This window comes from Lissotriton helveticus, chromosome 3_2 (genome assembly GCF_964261635.1).
Source record: "Lissotriton helveticus chromosome 3_2, aLisHel1.1, whole genome shotgun sequence".
NCBI classification, from domain to species: domain Eukaryota; kingdom Metazoa; phylum Chordata; class Amphibia; order Caudata; family Salamandridae; genus Lissotriton; species Lissotriton helveticus.
The window spans coordinates 430,955,578-430,962,118 of NC_136062.1; positions in this window are offsets into that span (position 1 = coordinate 430,955,578).

Here is a 6,541-nt window from a genome sequence, read left to right on the forward strand (position 1 = left end):
GGAAATGCAATACCCTCTGATTGTGACCTTGAATGCCTCCCATATGTGCTCAACTGAGTCTACTGATCCCTTATTCCTAGTGAAGAAATCTGCGATCTCTTCCCCTAGTTCAGTACGAAACAGGTTATCAAGGAGGATATCAGGGCGAAGTCTCCATTGCGGGCGAGGGCTGTCCCAGCCTGGTGTACGAAAGTGGAGCAAGACAGGGCTGTGATCAGAGTACGTCCTCAGCAGATGACGAACCCCCACCAAGTCAACAGCGACATCTCTTGTGATGAGGAAATAGTCTAGCCGTGCCCAAGTCCCGGTATATGATGTAAAGTGTGTGCCCTCTCGCCCCAGGGGGTGCAAGTGCCGCCAGGCGTCCAACAGTCCGCCCTCCTCAACGATACCCTCTAGTGCCTCCCGTGTTCTGGGCTTGTAGGTGCAGACCCCATCCGCTCTATCCAACTGTGGTTGCATCGCTAGATTGAAGTCTCCTCCCCAAACTACGTGTAGTGATGCAATGGAGAGGATTTTGCCCCAGAGAGTAGTGAAAAAAACTGGTGTGTCAACATTAGGCGCGTACATGGTTACAAATGTGAAGGTGTCCCGGCCTATCCTGCCCCACAATAGTGCATATCTGCCCTCCCTGTCGAGTAAGTCTCCATACTTTTGAAAGGGTATCCTGCGGGCAATGAGGATAGCGACTCCCCTCGAATAGGTGGAGTAGGAGGAGAAGACACGTTCTCCGGCCCACCTACTCGCAAACGATGTCCCGCCCTGTGGCGCCAGATGCGTTTCCTGTAACATAGCGACTTGTACGTGACTTCTATCAAGGTAGGCTATGACATCACGGCACTTTCTGGCATTGTTCAACCCTCTTATATTCCAGGATAAACAAGTTAATTGCGTGTTAACTGCTGGAGTGGCCATGGATAGCACAGCAAGAACTATAACAGCGCCGGTATAAGCAGCACGGATACACCACCTCCGCACCACAGCATCGTTGCCCACACCGAGGTAAAATCCAAGCACATAGTCTAAGAAATGAGTGCCTCAAAGAGAAAAAAAAGAAAAGAACACCCCTCCCCACCACCCACCCCAGCATCCCAATCATGCCAGCAGCCAAGTACTCCCACCCATCACCCCGCCCCTTCCCCAACTCAAGCAACGTGAACAGCTGGAACTCCAGCAAGTCAAAGGGGATCACCCAGTGGGGGTAAGACATAGAGTACGTACAGCCACCTCCTAGGCCCCAGCTCCGTAACTGTGCCGCCCTCGGTGGAGACTAGGGCCAGGAATCTGGTCCTTGGGTTACGTTACCATAGGGATGAAGAGTCCATGCAGCGTCCCTGTCCATACGGTCTCTTGTGTCCGTGCATCAATGTTCGGGATGAGAAAAAGCCGACGTAGGAAGGGTGTGCAACGTAGCAAAGATCAATAGACAGTCTTCGTGGGGCGCCGAGGGTAGGTCTGCATTATCACGTTCCTCCTCCGCATCCCGGTCTTCTCTACGTGCTCTCCGGAGCGATTTGAGAAAGTCATCCACCTTCTGTGGGTTGGCGAAGAACCGTTGCATGCCCTGGTGGGTGATTCGCAGCTTTGCAGGGTATAAAAGCACATAGTCGATCTGAGCCTCACGAAGTTTTTTCTTCACCGGGAGAAACTTGCGCCGCTCCTCCTGCACCATAGGCGTAAAGTCTGGGAAGATGGAGAAGGTGACTCCATTATACTGCAGCGATCTTTGAGATCGGGCTGCCCGGAGGGCAGCGTCCCGGTCGCGGTAGTTTAGCAGCCGAGCAATGATGGGGCGCGGAGGAAGGCCAGGTTTGGGCATAGGCGCCAGAGAGCGGTGCGCCCTCTCAACGATAAACTGGGGCGAGAAAGCATCCTCTCCGATGGCCCCCTTGAGCAGTTTCTCTACGTACAGCTCCATTCTGCCCGTATCTGTGTATTCCGGAACATTGGTAACCCGTATGTTGTTTCGGCGGCTACGGGCTTCCAAATCCTCATTTTTGGCCGCTATGATCCGGAGGAGGTTGTCCATCCTGGACAGTTGAGTGGTGTGTGATGCGGCAACATCCGAGGTATCAGAGATACGTTGCTCCGCAGCTGTAAGGCATTCCTTGTGACGGTCTACCTTGTGTACCAGTGCGTCCAGCCGCGCGGTGACCCCGTCGACCTTTTCTACAACAGTGGCGAAGCCCTGTCGCATCTCTTGCAGCAGGCTGGACAGTTCAGTGTCTTTAGCTGAGGGGACGGTGGCCCTCGGGGACGACGTGCCAGGGTCCGGGTCCAGCTGCGTCGATTTTGCGCCTTTCCTCGCAGTATCAAAGCTGAGCTTGGTCTGGCGGTTCTCCGGCCGCACCATGATGGCGTCGGGGCGCGACACTCCAAGAGCGTGAGGAGCAGTAGCACTGCAGGTTGTCTGGCTAGGATACTATCTCCAGGATGTAGGGCCACAGCGAGGGTGAGGCAGGGCAAAGCCCTGGCGGCTGGGAGGGGGGTAGCAAAGTCTTAATGGCAATGGTGGTAGGGCCCAGCACGCCAATGTCGCTGTGTAGGGTGGCGGCACGACAGGTCCAGGCGTGTGTGGGAGGCAGGGCAGCTGGACCTCAGCGGGGGTTTGTCACGCAGGTGTAATGCTCTATCCAGGTTAGCCACAACGAGGCCACCTCACAATGTACAGTTGGCGGTATGAAGGAGCGATGCCAGGCGGGTGAATGAGGATCGAGGTGGGTCCCAGCCTCACCTATGTGGAAGGTGCAGTCTCTTGGCAGTGAGGGGACAGCGTCCCGATGCTTGGCACTATGCAGGTGGTCAGGGCCGGCCGAGGATCAATGCAGGAGTGGCAGCTAGCTCGAGAGCCCAGGTCCAAGGGTCAGCCCCCTCGCCGGGTAGTGCACTGTTCCATGACGTTTCCCACCGAGCGGGTCCGGCACTCTCCAGGGATTGGGCAGGCAGTGAGGTGTCCGTGTCCCGGCGGCCCGTTATACAGAGGGCAGTGGCAGCTCCACCAGCGGGAGAGGCGAACGCAGCGAGGGGGGGGGCGGGGGGTCCGCGCACCGCCGAGCCGACCGCCACTCACCCCGATCGCGGGTCCGCCGGTGAAGATCCGTCCAGAGGTCCACCAGTCTTTCCGGGGAGAGGCCCAGCTCCTCGTGGCAATCCCCGGCCTGTAGTAGCCCAGCGTGGCCAGACTCGCGCACTCCACCGCACCGCAGCAGCCGTCGGCGAATGTTCAAAGCGGCGCCGCTCCGGCCCCGAGCCCCCCAGCGTCACCAGATTTGGACCGAGTGCAGGGATAGATGTCGTGCTGCAACTCGTCCGGAATTCAGGCCGTTTTGGATCCCTTTGGTAGAGGATATTAGAAGGATAGTGTCCCAAGGAGCGGGAGCTGCGAGACTAAGCAGCCATTCCGCTTGTGCGCCCTCTAGCGCCCCCATGTTGATTTTTTTCTTTATGGGGAAGCCACTTGAGGTTTATCAAGTCAGTGGTGATGTGATTATTTCTTTTAATCCTGTGAAGAGCCTTGCAGCAGAGTTGAAGGAGGCCCTTAATGGCACTGTTTTGGAACTGGACAAACCACTGAGAGGTTTCCTGAAGCCGAGAAAATCAACTTGATCTCCAACTTCAAGCCCTCCACAGACGTCTTAGACCCTCTACCTACGCAAATGACAAAAAAACTGAAATGGGCCCTAGACCCACTTTGGTGCAAGATTATAAACAGTTCCCTAAACAGCGGAATCGTTCCCGACTGCCTCAAAGTGGGTCAAGTCACCCCTCTGCTGAAAAAACCTGGCCTAGATACGTCAGATCTGAACAACTTCAGAACTGTCTCCAGCCTACCTCTACTAGCCAAAATCTTGGAAAGATGTGTACTACAACAACTAACGCAACACATGAAGAGTATCGACTTTCTTGACTCCCATGAATCTGGCTTCAGGAAAGGCTGCAGCACTGAAACCGCGATCCTCAACATCATCGACGACATCCACTAGAGATCACAAACTTCTCATTAAAGGTCAGCAAGAAAGGGCGGGGCTTGATGAGATAGTCCTCAAATGGTTCTCCTCCTTCCTACACAACCGCTCCCAGAGAACCAAAATCAACAACTTTGAATCGGACCTACACCCATTCAACAGGGGAGTTCCTCAAGCGTCAGCAGTGCTCTCCCCTCAACTATTCAACATCTACATGCAACCACTCACCACCCTACTCAAAAAAAGCCAACATGCCCTTCCATCTGTATGCCGATGATATGCAGATCTACTTGAAATCTCATCTGCGAAGGACATTCAAAGACTCAACAGCATACTGAAGGAAGTGCAACTTTGGTTGACAAGCAATCACCAAAAACAGAATCCTGACAAAACTGAATTACTCCTCATATCAAACAGAGCAGAGAACCCCCAAATGGTAGATTGGCTAAAAACTATTGATGCACTCAATGGAAACCTCACCCTGGCGGACTCTGTTAAATCACTAGGCATCACGCTAGACCCGAAATTGGACATGACCACACATATAAAGAACTCAGCTAAGAGCGCCTTCCTCAACTTAAAGTTATTGAACAAAATTAAACCTGTCATCCCACCCAAAGATCTCAAACAAGCCACTCAACCATTGGTTCTGTCAAGACTAGACTACGGCAATGCAGCCCTCACAGGAATTCCAAAAGCACATCTTGTCCCCTTAAAACTACTCTCAACGCGGCTGCCAGAATGGTCACTGGACTTAAGAAATATGAGCACATCTTAAGGGCACTCAGAGAACTCAGCAGGCTCCTGTCAATATGAGGGCTAATTTCAGAACAGCTTGTCTTACTCACAAAGCCCTACACACCGGCAAACCTGAATACCTGGCTGCCAACTCAAAAATTCATAACAGAACAGGAACCTCAGAAGCTCAAACACCCTTCTACTCATTTCACTGAACGCTTGTAAACAAAAAACAGCGGGCAGATCATTTGCAGGAAACGCACCCAAAATATGGAACTCTATTCCTACCCTCATCAGAACTAACCCCTCCTTTACGAATTTCAATAGCCAGCTCAAAATCCATTTCCTCGATCGATCCCTAGTGAACAGATAGGAGCTGTTGGAGCGCTTAAATCGACTCCACACTCTGCCTGACTCTACGCCCGCTAGCCCTCTATCCTATTCTCTGACACTGTGTCTTCTCAGTTTTTGTATTTCGGGATCGTCCGAATCTTTATATTTGTGTTGTACATGTCCTGTAATTGCTGTAAAGCGTTCCAATACCCACCGGTCAGGTCAGCGCTATATAAAACTCCGCAAATAAAATAAATAGTCCAACCTGGGAATTACTAGGGCTTTGATGGTAAGTTTGAAGTCATTGTAGGAGTGGTAGTGTCATGTAGTTCCTGAATATCCTTATATCGTGTTAAGTTAGCATAGGTACATTTGAGGTTTAAACGCCATTTTCCATTCTTGCAACTTCTGCACATGACACTTAATTGTTGACTTAGCTTTCAACCTAGTAGTTTGCCGTGGTTTATGTGAGAATAATATGTTATTGCTCTGATATCAGCTTTGCTTAATAAACTATGTCTGCACGAAGAGTGCTGAAGTTTCAGGAACAACACGATATGGAATTTTTATGAGGTCTGATCTCCACGCCTTCATAGTCATAACACAAGTGCAGCCTTTGCCAACTCTGGCTTCAGGCGGGATTGATATTGCTTTGCATGAGGCACATAACACACACTTGATGCGGTGCACATGCAGAGAGAGCTGGTGTATGCTGATGTGATTCCGTCATGCTAGGACACTAAGGTATGGGCCCGCTCTAAACCAACCCAAAGAGACCTTCTTAGCTAATAATATAATATATGTGTTAGGGAGGGTGAGATATAAGTGTTGTTAACTCTTATTCATTACAGCATGTTAACATGCTGTCTCCATTCGCTTTTTATGTATTAGTAACTATGCTGGTAATTTTGCTACTGATAATAAGTATACTTGTATTATCTAAGATACTGCGCCTGAGAAGACGGCATTAGTAAATAAACATTTCAAATGCACATGTGTTCTTCTTTACTCCATGTTCTGGTTTGTAATGATAATATAACGAAAGAGTGTTCATGAGTTCCACGTATCCTGAGGTACTGTAAGTTCATGTTCTGGTTTGTCTAAACATTGGGAGTTTGATAAGACCAATGAGACACTGTAGCTAGCTCGGTAAGGGGTAAGTTGGGTACTAAGGTGAGTTTTGGGTCACCCTAATTCGCCGAGGTTCCAATCCTCTGTGCACAGTTCTGTGTGAGAACAGAAACCCTGCGACATGGCGCCCAACGGTTTCGGTGGTCTTATATCATGACACTCGAGTAGTATATCTTTCAAACCTTAACCCCTTCACCTCCGTTTCCGGAAAACGGGGTGTCGGTGAAACCTACCTATTTTTTGAAATAGGTCTTTTTCAAGCTTGATTCTTTCTTAAACGGTTTCTTTGAATTACTACCCAGTTGTGCTACAAAGTCTTCTTTGTGTTTTCTTCTTTCCAGTGTTATCATGGCGGTGGCCATTGCGAGACATAG